The following is a 15,617-nucleotide window of genomic DNA, read 5'->3' as shown; positions in this document are numbered from 1 at the left end:
AGAGTTCCCATGTATCTTCTGAGAAAAATGGTGGGTGGGCCTAGTGCCCACAAAAGTGTGAGGTCCAAAACGCAATGTGGTAGTGGGAACATCAACATAAGAGGTACCTGCAAGATTTTGGGTCTGGGTTCAGCAGCCACACAGGAAAACCTACCTAACTAAGGCATTTCTCAAAAAAGTAGACACCCGGGGAGTACAGGGTGGTGTGCCTTTTTCTGGATCCCATAAAGTTTACCCAACCACAATGCCCTACAACCCTCAAAATTTGACTAAAATTGCACATTTTCCTCAAATTTCTGTGCTGTATTCTTCCAGAATCATAAGGAATTAAAATTCTTACCATCCAGCTTTTCCCCATTTATCCCAGTAGAAATGCTGCCCCACTTGTGTGGGTGGGCCTAGTGCCAGTGACAGGAATGGATCAAACTAACATCAATGGGAGTCCTAGCAAAGGGACACTCATTGACCTTGGTTTGATGTGTTCTTGTTTAATGCGCTAGGCCCAGTCACACAATTGGTCACTTTTCAATGGAAAAATCTAATGTGTCTATGTTGCATTTTGGCATCTTTTGTGTTGCAGCACTAGCCCTATTCACACAAGTCAGGTACCATTTTTATCAGGAGACATATGGGAATACAGAATAATAAAACAAGTGTTAATACCTATTTGTTTTTCCCTACATTTGTGCCTTCCAAATGTAAGCCAGCGAGTAAGAAAATAGACATTTTGAGAAATGCTCTTTAATGGTGAGAGCATAAGAAAGAATAACAAAGGTGGCAGATTAGTGACAAGAGAATAGGGGCCCGACGTGCAAAGTGAATTAGTGGTTGCACACTCTGAAGCAGAGAGTTTGCAACCACTAAATCACTATTTTCTGATGTATTAACCTAATTTTGCTATTGAGAAACGCAAATGGGGTATACACATTTTTAGTATGCGCCCTGTAAAAGCAGGAATCACTACTTCTAGTCAGGGTAAGCAAGATTCACACTTAGAGATAGCCTGTGCCCACCCTGTGGTAGCTTATCACAGAGCAGCCAGGCTTATCTAAAGAGGCAATTTGTAAAGAATTTGTGCAACACACATACACAAGCACAATGAAAACATTGCAAAAAGTTCTCCACACAGGGTTAGAAAAATATATATTTTTTGAGTAGAACAAGACCGAAACTCATAATTCCAATAACTAGTCTAGTTATGAATTTTTAAACAATATGTCAAAAATAATGCTGAGAAGTAAATATCACTAAAAGGTTACTTGAGGCCTTACTAGCTCTCAGGTAAATCCAAAGTTCAGGCCGACCGCGATGGAGCCTGGGTCGGATACAGGGACCAGCCGTGGACTCCTGAACACCGTACCTTTAGAGCAGTGGTGTTGACATCTAAGACAAGCTGCGATGAGCCAGGAGGTGCGGTGTCGTCAGTGCAGAATCAGCTATTGGCACACTCAGGAAAGCTTTGCCGTCCAGCAGCACTTGGGGATTGAATCAATGTCAAAGTCATTGCAGACTGTGATATGTTGTTGTCAAGCAGCATTTGGAGAAGGCTTTGGAATTAAGCTGCGCTCAAGGAAGGTTTCAGCGTTGAGCTGTACTGGAGACAGGCAATGCAGTGTCCTCGAGTGGTCTGCACCAGTTCCGATCGATGTAACGGTGGCAAAGCAATGACATTTAGCCTTACAGCACAGAGAAAACCCACTCCCAAGGGCCCATGACTGGATTGGATTGGCACCACTTGGCAAGGTGGGACTCAAAGAATGGCAGAGTCCAGGTGCTGTGTCGGGTGTTTAGGCAGTGTTTGATGTCCCTGAGACTGCAGAACAGGGGGCAAGCCAACAAGTCTTTGGTGTCAGTCAGGGTCCAATCCTTCCTCAGCAGGGCAGAGATCAGCAGGGTAACTCAAAGCAGAGAGCAGTCTTTCTTGGAAAGCAGTTCAGCAGAGTGGCACTCCTTGTGACACAGCCATCCATGCTCTTGGCAGAGTTCTTCAGAGGTCTAGTAGTGTACTGTTCTGGTGGGCTCAGGGACCAAGTTCGTATCCCTGAATCTGCCTTTTAAGTGGGCGTGAGTTTAAAGAAGGGTCTTTGAAGTGCACAGAGAGGTTGTTTCTTCCTAGCACTCCCTATTCAGGTCATTGTCAACGTCCTCTGCTCAGGAAGAGCTATCAGATTGCAGATGAGTTCTCTGTCACAGCCACCCTTTCTGTGTTTGTAGCTGTCTAGAGGGAAGGCACAAAGAATAGCTGTCACCCATCTTGACATGTTTTGGAAGCAGGCTGCAAGGCACACACAACAATATGAGTAGAGAAATGCCTACTTTCTAGAAGTGGCCTTTCTAAAAAAGTAATGTTAAAAATAAAACTTTACCAGTAAGGAGGATTTATAATTCCCATTCCAATGATTTGAAACACGATGCAGCTACTCCTTCATGATCAGGAATTACAGTTTATAACTGTATTAAGGAATTCCTAATGCTCGACTATTAGAAGATTAGGCCTCACAGTTGTGAAAAAGGACTTTACGTTTTACATGTCTTGGTAGTGAAAAAACCCCAAAGTAGATTTCCTATCTTTTACTTTCATAGGACCGTGCCCCAGGGGGTACCTAGGTGTGACATATATGCAATAGAAGAGGAATTTATTTAAGGCTTGGCAAGGGATTTTAAATGCCAATTCAAAGTGGAAGAGAAACTGCACACACAGGCTTGGAGTGGCAGAAATTAGACATGTTTAAAGGGCTTTTTAACTGGGTGGCACAATCGGTGCTGCAGGCCCAAAAGTAACATTTATTGCACAGGCCCTGTGTATATGGTTATAGCACTTTACAGAGCACTTAAAAATAAATTAAATATGCCAATTGTGTACACACCAATGTTTCTATGTTTTGGGAAGAAACACATGCACTTTAGCACTGGTCAACAGTAGTAAAGTGCTCAGAGTCTAAGGCCAAGAAAACAATTCAGCAAAAGGTGGAGGGTAAAAAGGCGAAACGTTTGGGATGACCTTCAGAGGGACATTTTCTAAAAGAAACATATACTAATTTTCAGTTTGAAAGAGGCATGTTAAGGGTGCTCTATTAAAATTCTGAGTTGGTAATGTAAATATCAATGTTTGCAACCATAATTCTGATTGTAAACCATTTGTCTGTTTCCAACATCCAAGTTGGGTGATAACTGATTCACAAAAGGTGAAGGAGTCCCTTGTGGACCCATTGACCTTTGAAAATCAGTGTGCACCATCAGAGTGAGAAGACAGTGAGACGACTTCTTGCTTTCAATCACGTTTTCCAAAATGGAAAACCTTTTTCTTTTTGAAGGAATTGTAGATGCCTAAAAAGAAAGGTTTTCCATTTTGCAAAGCAATCACAGGGATGGTGGTCTGCTCTCCCTTGCAGGCCACTACCTTTGTGATTGTAGTTAATCATGAGGGATCGCAAGCTGCCACTTACCTAATTAATATTAATTAGTCTGGTTGGTCTCTAATGTCACCATCCAAGCATTCAGTATTTTGTAAACCAAATTTTTTGTAAAATAGGTTGGTTCCCAAAATTAGACTACATTGGCAAAAAGTCATTCATCAATTTGAGAGCCATTTATTTAAATGTAATCCTTGTTCATCAAGCACCAAATATGCTATGATGCATTATAAAATGAAAAGATAGCACAGATGTGTGAGAAAGTAGCCTCTTTCTAGCATGGCTACCCCCATTTTTGGCCTGTTTGTCAGTGTGTTTGACTGTGTCACTGGGATCCTGATAACCAGGACCCCAGTGCTTATGCTCTCTCCCCTTTAAATTTGCTTGCTGAATACTGTTATCAGAGTATTCCACTCATAATTGGCATACTGGTGCCCTCTTATAAGTCCCTAGTAAATGGTACTTAGGTACCCAGGGCATTCGGATTCCAGGGGGCCCCTATGTGCTGCAGCAATACTTTTGACACCCATAGGGAGCTCATGCAAAGGCTTCTACAGGACTGCCATTGCAGCTTGTGTGAAATGGTGCATGCACCATTTCACAGCCATTTACACTTCACCAGGTCACTTATAAGTCACCCATATACCAGGCCTGCCTACCCTGAAGGCTGGGTGCAGAGTACTTCTGTGTGAGGGCACCCCTGCACTAGCAGAGGGGCACCCACATCATCCAGGACCATTTTCCTGGACTTTGTGAGTGCGGGGGCACCATTTTATGCATGCACTGGACATAGGCCAATACCTATGTCCAGCTTCACAATGGTAACTCTGAATATGGCCATGTCATTTGTCTAACATATTGGAATTATACCCCAATGCTGATTCTAACTTTGGTTGTATACTTCCATGCACTCTGGGGGCTCCACAGTGGACCCCCAGTACTGCCATACCAGCCTTCTGAGGTTTTCGAGGCAGCCCCAGCTGCTGCCACCACACAGATGGGTTTGTGCCCTCCCGTTTGCTCAAGCAGCTCAAGCCCAGGAAGGCAGAACAAAGAATTTCCTTTGGGAGAGGGGTGTTACACCCTCTCCCTTTGGAAATAGGTATTACAAGTATGGGAGGGGTAGCCTCCCAGAGCTTCTGGAAATGCTTTGAAGGGCACAGACGGGCCTCAGATTCGGATTGCAAGACTCCAGCAGGAATCCTCTGCATCATTTACTTCACCTTCTACTGACGGAACTGCATTTGGACCCTCCATGAACTCTACAAACAGCAACAAAGAAGCCAAGATGACTTCTGCAACATTGTATCTTCAGCTCCTGCCAGCAACTGCTTCCAGGTCATGCATCCTCAGAGGGCAGTCAGTCTTCAGCCTGCACAAGAAGAATGAATGAATCTCCCTTGAAGGAAGGAGTCACTTTCCTGCTTCAGCAGGCACCCCTCTGCAGCGACGAACGGCGGCGTGTGTCCCCTCTCCTGATGAAGTGCGTGGGTCCAGCAACACAGGTGGTAGACTGAAGTAGTCCTGACGGTCCTAAGGTTCAGCTGTCCAACTTTGGTGGAGGTAAGAGCTTGCCTCCCCATGCAAGAGAGTACCCCCCACGTGCACTGTGTTGTTTTCCAGTTGTCAAGGCTTGTGTGCGACCTTCCACAAAGTTCTTTTTGCACAGCACAGGTCCGGCCCCAAGCACGCCATCCTGCAATGTACAGCTTCCTGAGTTGTTCTCCAGTGGCATGAGATCCCTTTGTGTAGTGCTGCATGGCCCTCCATTTGCACCTTCTTTGTCCCCGTGCTGTGGGACTCCTGTGCATGCTGCCTGGTCTTCTGAGGGCTCTCTGAGTTGCTGAGAGCCCCTTCTGTCTCTACTGCCTGGCTGGAGGCAACCAGGTCTCTCCTGGTCTTGGGCAGCGCCCGTTTCAGCTAACCACGTGCTTTGCTTGTGCCAAAGCTTGTTGGCAGAATCCATCTGGCGTGGCACATCATCTGCACCAACCAGGAACCCGCATCCGTCTTCTTGGGTGTAGTACTGACTGTTCTTCTTTACCGGTGTTTGTTCTTTTGCACCTTCATTCAGGTCAGCAGGTGCTCCTGTTCTCCCTAGACTCTTCAGTGCTTCTTGGACTTGGTCCCCTTCTTCCACAGGTCTTCAGATCAAGGAATCCATTGTTGGTGTCTTGCAGTCTCTTCTGGTTCTTACATATTCTTCTATCACGCGTTCTTGTGTGTTCTAGGAAACGTACTGTGATTTACTCCTGCTTTCCTGGGCTCTGGGTTGGGTTCTATTACTTACCTTTAGTGTTTTCTTACACTCCAGGCACCCCTGTACACACTACACTTGCCTAGGTGGGTAACAGACCTTTGCATTCCACTATTTTAGTATGTGGTTTGTGTTCCCTCAAGCCCATTTCTAACTATTGCGATTTTCACTATTTGCACTTTTTTCTTCCTGTTTTACAGCTAGTACTGCATTCTAGTGTATATACTGTGTATATTACTTACCTCCTAAGGGAGTATAGTCTCTAAGGTATTTTTGGCATTTGTGTCACCGAAATAAAGTACCTTTATATTTGTAACACTGAGTATTTTGTTTCATGTGAGTGAGTACTGCATGACTACAATGGAGTTGCATGACCTTTGCGTGACTCCTAGTTAGGCCTTGGCTGCTCACCCACACTACCCCATAGAGCCTGGCTTCTAGACACTGACTACATTTAACTAATAAGGGATAACTGGACCTGGTATATGGTGCAAGTACCTTTGGTACCCACTACAAACCAGGCCAGCCGCCTACATTGGTGGTGCAGGGGTGGGACAAGTACTTGCAATTACCTTATCACTCTGTCACCGGTGCTTTCCACAGGAAAGTGTACTCTATACCTAGAGCCATACATACTTACACCTAGTACAGGATCTAGTCTCTCACTTTCCTTTCTAAGAGACTAGGAGTTAGGTAGAGTAGGTATTTTCTTTCTACTCACTACTCTAACACTCACTACACTATGTCTTCTTCTGGGCCTAGCTCTGAGGTCATGGGTACTCCCTATGAGGGCAATACTTTCAAAGAACTCAAAGGGCTTTGCTCAGAGAGGAGCTTAAATGTAGGGAAGAACCCTAATAAGAATTTTATTTTGAGTCTCCTTCTTCAGGATGAGCAGGAGCAGTCTAGAACCAGGAGGAGGAGTGAGATTCTAACCCTTTCAAATCAGGGCTCATCCTGAAGATTCTGGGGAGGGCTCTTCAAAAAAACATCTAGTGTAGTTGGCAGTGGGCGGGGTAGTCACTGTGGGAGGGCTCCCTTCATATCTAGCACTCAGATCATTAGGGTCACTAAGGTTAGGGAATGATCTACCTCTACCCACTCTCATGTCACCTCAGTTTTTGAGGGGTCCCACAATTCCATTCCAGGTGATGACTCCATAGATAGGGAGCTCAGGAAACTGAGGCTGTAGGAGGCCAGGCTGAGGCTGCAGCAGCAACAGCTAGCCCTATATAGGGAGACTTTAGCTGTGGAGAGCGAGAGACAGAACGAGGGTCAGGGGTTGGGGTGAGTTCCCCATGGTGGCAGCAGCAGCAGTTTCAGGAATTATGGTGTTAGGGAGAATACGTTTGATTCCAAAAACCTGCACAAAATTGTTCCCCCCTACAAGGAGTGGAATGACATCTACAAGTGGTTTGCTGCACTTGAGAGGACCTGTAAAGTACAGAGGATCCCTCAGGGGCAGTGGGCTGCTATTCTGTGGTTGTCCTTTTCTGGCAAGGGGAGGGAGAGACCTCTCACTGTCAGGGAAGAAGATTCAGATAATTACAATATTTTGAAGACACCACTCAAGGATGGATTTCACTTAACCCCTGAACAATATAGGATAGGGTTCAGAGAGACCAGAAGAGTCTTCACAAGATTTTATAGGCTTTGTGGACTGTTCTATGAAGGCTTTGGAAGGTTAGTTAGATAGCAGCAAAGTGTCTGACTACAAAGGTCTTTATAATCTGATTCTGAGAGAGCACATTCTAAATAATTGTTTTTCTGATTTGTTGCACCAGTACTTGGTAGACTCAGATTTGACCTCTCCCTAAGAACTGGGAAAGAAGGCAGACAAATGGGTCAGAACAAGGGGTGACAAAGAAAAGAATAGGACAAGCATGGGGACAAACATAAAAATAAAGATTCCTTTTCAGGTCCACAACACCCCTCTGGGGGTGAGGATAAAACTTCTTCTACACACAATAAAAAGCCTTGGTGCTATGTGTGCAGAGGTAAAGCCATAGGCCAGGGGACAAGTTCCGTCCAGGTAAAGTCCCTGAGCCTACCACCACTACTACACCCACTTCAATGTCTAGTGCCCCTCGTAGTAGTAGTAGTAGTAATAGTGGTGGGACTACTGACAATAGTCAAAGTAAAGGTGTGGTTGGGTTCACTTTTGGGTCCATCATAGAAACTGGGGTAGGTGTAGAAACCCCCAAGTCAATCGTTCTGTCTCACCTGGTGGCATTGGCCTTTCCACCTTTGCTGATTGTCCCCTTAACATGGATAAGTACAAGCAGTCAATTGAAATAAATGGTGTTGAGGCCTGTCAGGTCATTTCCTAGGAGATGGTCTACAGGTAAGCTAGGTGACCCCACCACCTGTTTAGGGCTAGTAACTCCACCCAACTAAGTTGCACTACAGCTAAAGGGAGAGACTGAGTAGACTTGTTGACATCCGTAACCTGGTACTTCTGTCCAAGGCGGTGTTGTGCAGGTGACACCAAGTTTTCAGTCACTATAGGCCTGGGCCTGTAGGACCTTCTCTCATGTGTTCTTTAGCTGAAGGTGAAGCAGACAGGCAAATGTAGCGTTTTAAACTGGTAGTGAACTGGTATCTCCCTAATATACCTCTTATATAAAAGGAAATATTATCCATAGTTAGGTAAGTAAATTGATGAAACCTATGTGTTTAAACAGCGGACACCTTTATGTTGAGGGTGTGATAACTCATGTACATTCCTTGATCACCCACCTAGTGTGTGGATAACATCATGCTCCTCTACTTTTATTACTTTTGTGAATTAGTATTTGTACTCATTTGGTTTTAACATACGAGATTCTGCCTTACTATCTGCATCTGGGGCTGGAGTCATGAAATTATCAACTTCATTATTTAGTCTCATTCTGATTCAGTGGTTTAGAATTAGGTGGTTTAGTATCCTACTGCAGAAGGAAATTGAACAATTGCAGTGCAAGCCCATATTTTATATAAGTTGGAGTAAAATCTCCTATAAAGATATGAAACCAGCATTTATTTTTCACCAATGTTAAACTAAGAGTTCACAGGAATTTACAACGGATGATTTCAATGTATGGGTGTCAGCTTCTTATAAACAAGTTGCCCATATTAAAAACAAGACTGGCACTAGAACTAAAGCTTCCGCACCGTGGTGCTCAGATGAACTAAAAGACCTCAGGCAGAAATGTTGAAGGCAAGAATGGAGTTGGATGTTTACTCTCACTTCTGAGAATAAAACACAATCATAAATAGCTGATTCTCTCGTATCCTAGGTGTGCCACTGTGGCTGCAAATTTCTCCTATTATGTTAACAAAATAAGATTTGCACACAACAACCACAACAAACTCTTTCAAGTGATCAAAGAACTCTTTACTGCCCCAGTCCAGCAATCATTGGACAATACCAATGCTTCTATAACAACATAGCAGTGTATTTTAGAGATAGGATCTTGAAGACTTTCTGATTTTAAGGTTAATGAGAACAGGTCCTCCCTCACTATGGGTGATCGGTCTTCCACCATACCAATGTCCACTTTTGCCTCAATATCCTTCATGAAAGTAAATAACTTTCTCATGCACGTGACAGCAGGTTCACTGGATGACCCCTGTCCTCACGGAGTTTTACAGCTTGTACCAGATCAGATTGCAACCTTTCTGAAAAAGGTTCAACCCGTTAATAACAACTGTAGTTTTCCCCCAACTCTGGAAGGAGGCAGCAGTTATTCCCCCAAACAGAAACCTAACGGGGATCCAGAGAACCTTAAAAATATTTGCCCAACTTTGCTCCTGCCTGCACTGGCCACAATGTTTGAAAAATATATTAACCAAGACTTTGCTGAGCTTATGATCACGCAAGTCCTTCTGTACCCTCGCAGAATGTCTACCAGAGTGGTCATAGTACCAAATCAGCACTGGGTACTGTAGCAGATACCATTTGTTGCCCTGTGGATCAAGGAGGTGCGGCCATCCAGGTAATGTTGGATATCGCCACCCTGCTTGGTGCAAAGACTGCACCAAACAGGGCTGAGGAATACTGCTTTGGACCTTCTGGGCTTCTTTCTGAAAAATAGGACCCAAGTTGCAGAGATTTCAGAGTGGACAATTTTTGACTCCCTGGTGAGGTGCTACGGGGGTCTTCCGTCAGCCACACCCTGTTTAATCTTTATTTCCCCTCCTCCCCGGCAAAACAGGTGTGGTAATTCGGCTTTCAGGTGCTGTCCTATGCAGATGACACCCAGATCATCATTTCAATATCAAACGAAATGTTGTCAGTTGCAGAGAAATTCAACAACTGATATTAGCACCAGGATAGAGAACTTTCTGAAATAAAATCCTGAAATGACTGCGATCTTAGTCTTTTGGGCAAGATATTCAGTGTTGTCAGAATTATGGAAGCCAGAGAAGTGCAGTCCTTTACCTACACCAGTTGGGGTCATTTTTTATTACACCCTTACCTTTGATCATCAGGTCAATAGGACCATAATTTATTGTTTTTTTTATCAGTAAAATTCTGAAAACAATTTTCCTTTTATCAGTTGAATTCAGAGTAGCAGCAGTTATTTCTTTTTATTAGTCACATCATGACTTGACTATTGCAATGTACTAAACCTAAACATTGATAAGTCATCAATTAAACTAAAGGTTATTCAAAATGAAACAGCCCACCTGGTATTGGAAGTATCCAAATGCCTTTCAGTCAGGGAAGGCTTGCGTTCCCTGCATTGGCTGCTAGCTAGGAAGAGGGTGACTTTAAAGCGCTTAGTATGGTCCATGTGACTCTGCACCTTCAGGGTCCATTACCCATGAGGACAGCATTCCACTGGTATTCCCCTAAAAGACAGCTTGGAATCCTCACTTTCTTAAGAGAGAAATATCTAATCTTCCAGAGAGTCATATGAGGCAGTTGTTCTTTCTCTGCAGCAGCAGAATTGTGGAACACACTGCCCACCCACATTGCGAGCTTAAACTCCTATATGACCTTCACAAGCATCTCAAAAGATGGCTTTTCTCCCTTTTGTGATTACAGTAATATGGCTTCTATTGGCAGTCATCTTCATGGGCATAGTGTGCTTTATAAACTTAAATACAAATAAAGTGATTCTCCAAGATCATTTTAGTTGTTGATAGTAGAAGTAACTTGCTTCTGTAATCTCTCTTGCATTCTGAGCTGCTTCTGTACCTCAAATAAGCACAGCAGGCATTGTTTATGGCTGTTTCTAAAGCATACTGGTGGTTTGAACCAGGGTCTAGAAATGCATCCTCTTTATTTAAATCATCCACCTTGTATGTTGCTACATGATTTGAGCGATCACGTTTTCAGTCTCTGAGTATGCTGCCATCATTCTGTTTTGCCAGAGAAATGTGGACCAGAACCTAACCAAGCAAGATTCTTGGGCTTCCCATAAAGCAATGTCCAGTACAATTATCAGCAGCCTTGTAAGTGCCACAATCCTCTAGGTCACCCTTTTCAGCTTTTGTCAAATGAACTGGAATGCGATTTACAACAGTAATTGAATTTTCTGTTGCAAACTATCTTTCCATTCGAAAACACACATGAAAGCATTGATTGTATTGTGATAATTAATATACGTAGGCCGTCTTTAAAGGTAGTATTATTCCACTCAGATCTGTAAGTCCAGGTGTAGGTCCTCACCTTACTCCCCAACCACCTCTCTCTCCCCCAACCAGCAAAGCTGAGGGCAGGTACCCATGGACTCCTATTCAGAGACCAGAGCCTAAGGCCTAACGTGGAAGATATCTCACTTGCCTTCCCTGGCCATCTTCCCCTTAGCCATCACAAGAGAGACAGCTCCAGGACAAAGACAGAGCCCCTGGTTTTGTCCACCAACCAACAAACCAACCCCCTCCCAGCTCAGAAAACAATACATGGAGCAGAAAACGTTCCCTTCGGCCTTAGCAACTACACTCCGATCACCCGGGCACACCTCCCCTCCTGCTGGCATTTTTCACCTGCTTTGTGAAGGGGACACTGTCAGTGGATTTTGATCAATGCAAAATAGACATGAAAGGACCTGGTATTCCTGGTTTGTGTTACAGAACTTGCAATTGCTGGAGTTTAGTTTAAGGATACTGGCCAGAGTCTGAAAGTCCAGGTCTTGTTATGCCTGCACCAAAGTTTAAAGTACTTGTAAATGAGGGCCTTGGAACTCTTCTCTCTTTTAATAATTTACATATAATTGGGAAACTTCCAGTAACATTATGGAATACAGCAGTGAAAAGCTGTTCACTTTAGTTTTACAAAGCATGTGCGTATTAACATTAAAGAAGCGCCTATGTGATGGTTTCATGGTTTAATTTCCTGTTCTGAATACTTCATAAACCATTAATATAATTATATTAAAAAAACTAAATGGCTAAAACACTTATGCTAGACTGAAGAATAAGTGTTAATTCCTGATGTTATCTCATACATTAGAACATTTGATATTTCAATTTGTTGGCATAGTTGACATACCTCCATCATCATTCACGTCTCCTTAGATGTGGAAAAGGCATTTCACACGCCACAAGACTTCGGATAGGAGACGGTGTGCTCTCTCTCTTTCAGGTGTGGCTCATGGCAAGTAGAAGGGGTGGGGGGATTAAAATAAAATTAAAAAGAAAAAAAAAAGAAAACACTTGCTGTGCGCTGCTCTGCTCCTGCTTCTCCTCACTGCAGACACAGACTCCCAGCCTGTCCTGCGGCCAGTCCTGACGCTGCTCAAAGTAGTGTCAGGATTGGCTGGGGTGGCCCAGCCGGGGCACTCCTAGATAGACTGGGAGCCTGTGCAGGCTCTTTCTAGCCCAGGAACTGTGTTGCTGGGCTGGAGACAGCCTGCAGCACATGTGTGTTTGGCCGGCCCAAGCTGTGCACTCCCCCTCACTGCTCGTTACACCGTGGCCCCACCCTTTTACCAAACTATGTGGTGGCTAAACCTGCGATAACAGGCGTAGACACTAGAGATGAGCAAGTGAAAATAGCCCTTTTTGCTGACTTTGTTTTCTAAACAACCGTTTTAACTCTAAATCCTGCTGTGAGTTGGTCAAAAGTGTAGGGATAAAGTCAATCAGACATTTATAGCTATGGGGACAAACCAAACAGATAATAGGGCAGTGCCAGCTAGCTATGGCTTTGGCTGGAATATTAAGTATCTAGGAGTAGTTATACCCCCTACAGAAGGGATTGTCTTTCAGAGTAATGTACCCCCATTATACCTTACCGAAAAACCTATATCGATTGAGTAAACTGGGAACTTCCTGGGTAGGTAGGTTATACTGCATAAACATAAACGTCATGCTGAGACTGCTCTATCTTGTTCCTTTCCCTCCCTGTGACGATTCCTTCTGGGATCCAGAATCCCCTCACACAGCAAATGGGAGCTTTTATTTGGAATAACAAACACAACACATACCTAGGTCCCTCCTGACAAGGAGCCCTGGGGAGGGAGGCTTTGGAGTTCCGGATATTAAAAGTTACATTTTGGCTGCCCACGTGACCCCGGCACTACTGTGGTGCTCTGAAGGTGCAGATGAACCTTGGGGTCTTCAAAAACACGAATGTAGCAAGCTCCTGCTACATCTACTGCTATTGCTCCCCCAAGGGACTAACACACTCTGGGAACCCCAATGTGCTACATGACAGCGACATTACAATACTGAAATAAAGTAGTCTGGATGAAGGGATCACAAACTATCTCTCCCTGACCTCCAGTGGTTAGAAATTTAGACTTCCCACCAGGAATGACCAATAAAGGATACTTATCCTGGGCGCTGGGGGGGCTGTCAACAGTTGTGCCTGGGTCAACTATATGAAAGAGGGGGACCAGGGACCCATGTGCTAATGATTTATTACTAGGACTCAAAGACTTCTATCCAGTGACACAACTCATACACTGGGCTAGACAGCCCAAAGTGCGGGAACAAGGAGTGAGCAAAACCACTGGAGTGGAGGATATGTTTTCTCAAGGAGATATCACTAAAATACTGCCCCAGCTCTACAGAGCACCGGAGGGAAGTGCCCCCTCTAAACACAACTCCCGCACATGCAGATATGTATGGAAGACCTCGGCCGCAAACTGAGGCAAATTAGATTTTGAACTGGAGGTGTGTGGCAAAATCGTCAGTGTTTTCAGTACAGGGCCAATGCCTTTAAAATAGTACATTACCCCTGTATTCCTGAAGGCTATTAGCTATAGTTCAGATGCCTGTTTGAGGGAATGTGGGGTGAGAGAGACCTATATGAACATGTGGTGGTATACTAATACACCACTTTTGGACACTGGTGTTGGATGCCCCCCTTCACAACTTTGCTAGGTCTGCCTGACAAGAAGGGATTGTATCTTTTTTCCTTACTCACAACTAAACTGTTGATCCATTTGCTGTTGGCTAGTGATGGTGCAGAGATGGTAAGGCCTAGCACTACTGACACTGGACATTGGGGGGGCAAAAACTTGGACAATTCACATGATGGAGCGACTCACTCCTATATTGAAAGATTCCAGTATGATGAGAAATGGACATCCTTTCACACCTACACTGAATGTGATTACGTGATTTGAGGGTGCTTAGACCCTTTAAGTTGCTGTAATTGGGTGGCTGGACCCTGCAGATTTGAGGGGCATCCCTCTTTGACTCATAGAGGATGCAATATTACAACTTTCAGTGGAAGAGCGGTTTGACCCCCCCCCCCGACTTTGGTTGTCTTGTGTATGCAGTGACCCACCAGATTTATCATTGTTATTCTGCTATGTCCCACACCTCTGTACTAATAAGTGCAACATCTGTTTACCCTGGCCTGGGTATGAAAACGCTTAAATAAAGTTGTTAAGAATTGTTGGCATAGTTGACAGTCCTCCATCGGCATCCACGTCCTTTAAAGAGACAGTTAAACAGTTAGAGACAGTTGAGAGAAACAGTTATTTGACCACAGTACAGGTAGATTTGTGGAAGATCATTTTACTCCCCCCTCCCTTGAAACCATTTTCATATATGCATGGCTAATGCAGAATGCATATTCCTGGTGTGCTCGCACTGCCAGGATCTGCTCCAGCTATTGATGGCCTGTACTTACGAAATCATAGAACTCGATATTTAGATATCAAATTGGCATAAACAGTTCAATATTTGAAATAGATCAGGTATGGCTTCCATCAACAGATTTGTCCTTAGGGCTGGATGCCTGTGTCTTCTCTTAAACTGAGGTCACATTTGGGTATTCTACAGTCACTCTCTGTGATGACAGAAAGCTTTACACTTCACCCATTACAATTATATGTAGGGAGACATGAACCTGTCTTAGCTGTATCTTGGCCTGCTGATATTCTGTTGCAGTATCTGTGTGTTCATGAGGGAGAGATTCGGGTAGTGCCTGTGGAATATAGTTAAGCAGCTTAGTTACCTAAACATTGTGCAGCTAAGTACTGGGACAGCATAAAAGCTTTTATCATATATAAAACATTGGTTCATGGACTGAAGCAACTGTTTTGCTGCCCTTAGGCAATACCATAATTACAAGCAGGTTGGCACAGAAACCAGCGTCATAAATAAAGTACTTTAAGGCTGACATTGAACAAGAGCTAAGCTGACCAAGAGACATTCATGCAGATGTAATGATAGAGGTGCATGAGCCTTTCCTCTTGTCCTGCAAATCCATTATAATCTGAATTGGATTGGTGAGATCTGTTCTCAGTAAAGCTAAAAGATGCATCTGAAAAAGAGGAACAAAGCACCTCCATGTACCAGAAAATACCATCTTGCATAACAGTCGTGTCATGACAGTGTTTGCCTGATAAATAACCCTCTTAAACAGTCAGAGTGGCACAATATTGAGTCCACTGCTGTATAGCTACAGTGGCACATACCGTGTAAACAATGTCCTGTTTTGGGATTGACCTCTTTTAACTGGGATAAAGTGAGTGACACTTATTCTCTCCTCTCCCCAT

The sequence above is a fragment of the Pleurodeles waltl genome, chromosome 2_1, assembly GCF_031143425.1.
Source record: "Pleurodeles waltl isolate 20211129_DDA chromosome 2_1, aPleWal1.hap1.20221129, whole genome shotgun sequence".
Taxonomy (NCBI): domain Eukaryota; kingdom Metazoa; phylum Chordata; class Amphibia; order Caudata; family Salamandridae; genus Pleurodeles; species Pleurodeles waltl.
The sequence above is the reverse complement of the archived record's forward strand: the minus strand, read 5'-3'. Positions refer to the sequence as shown.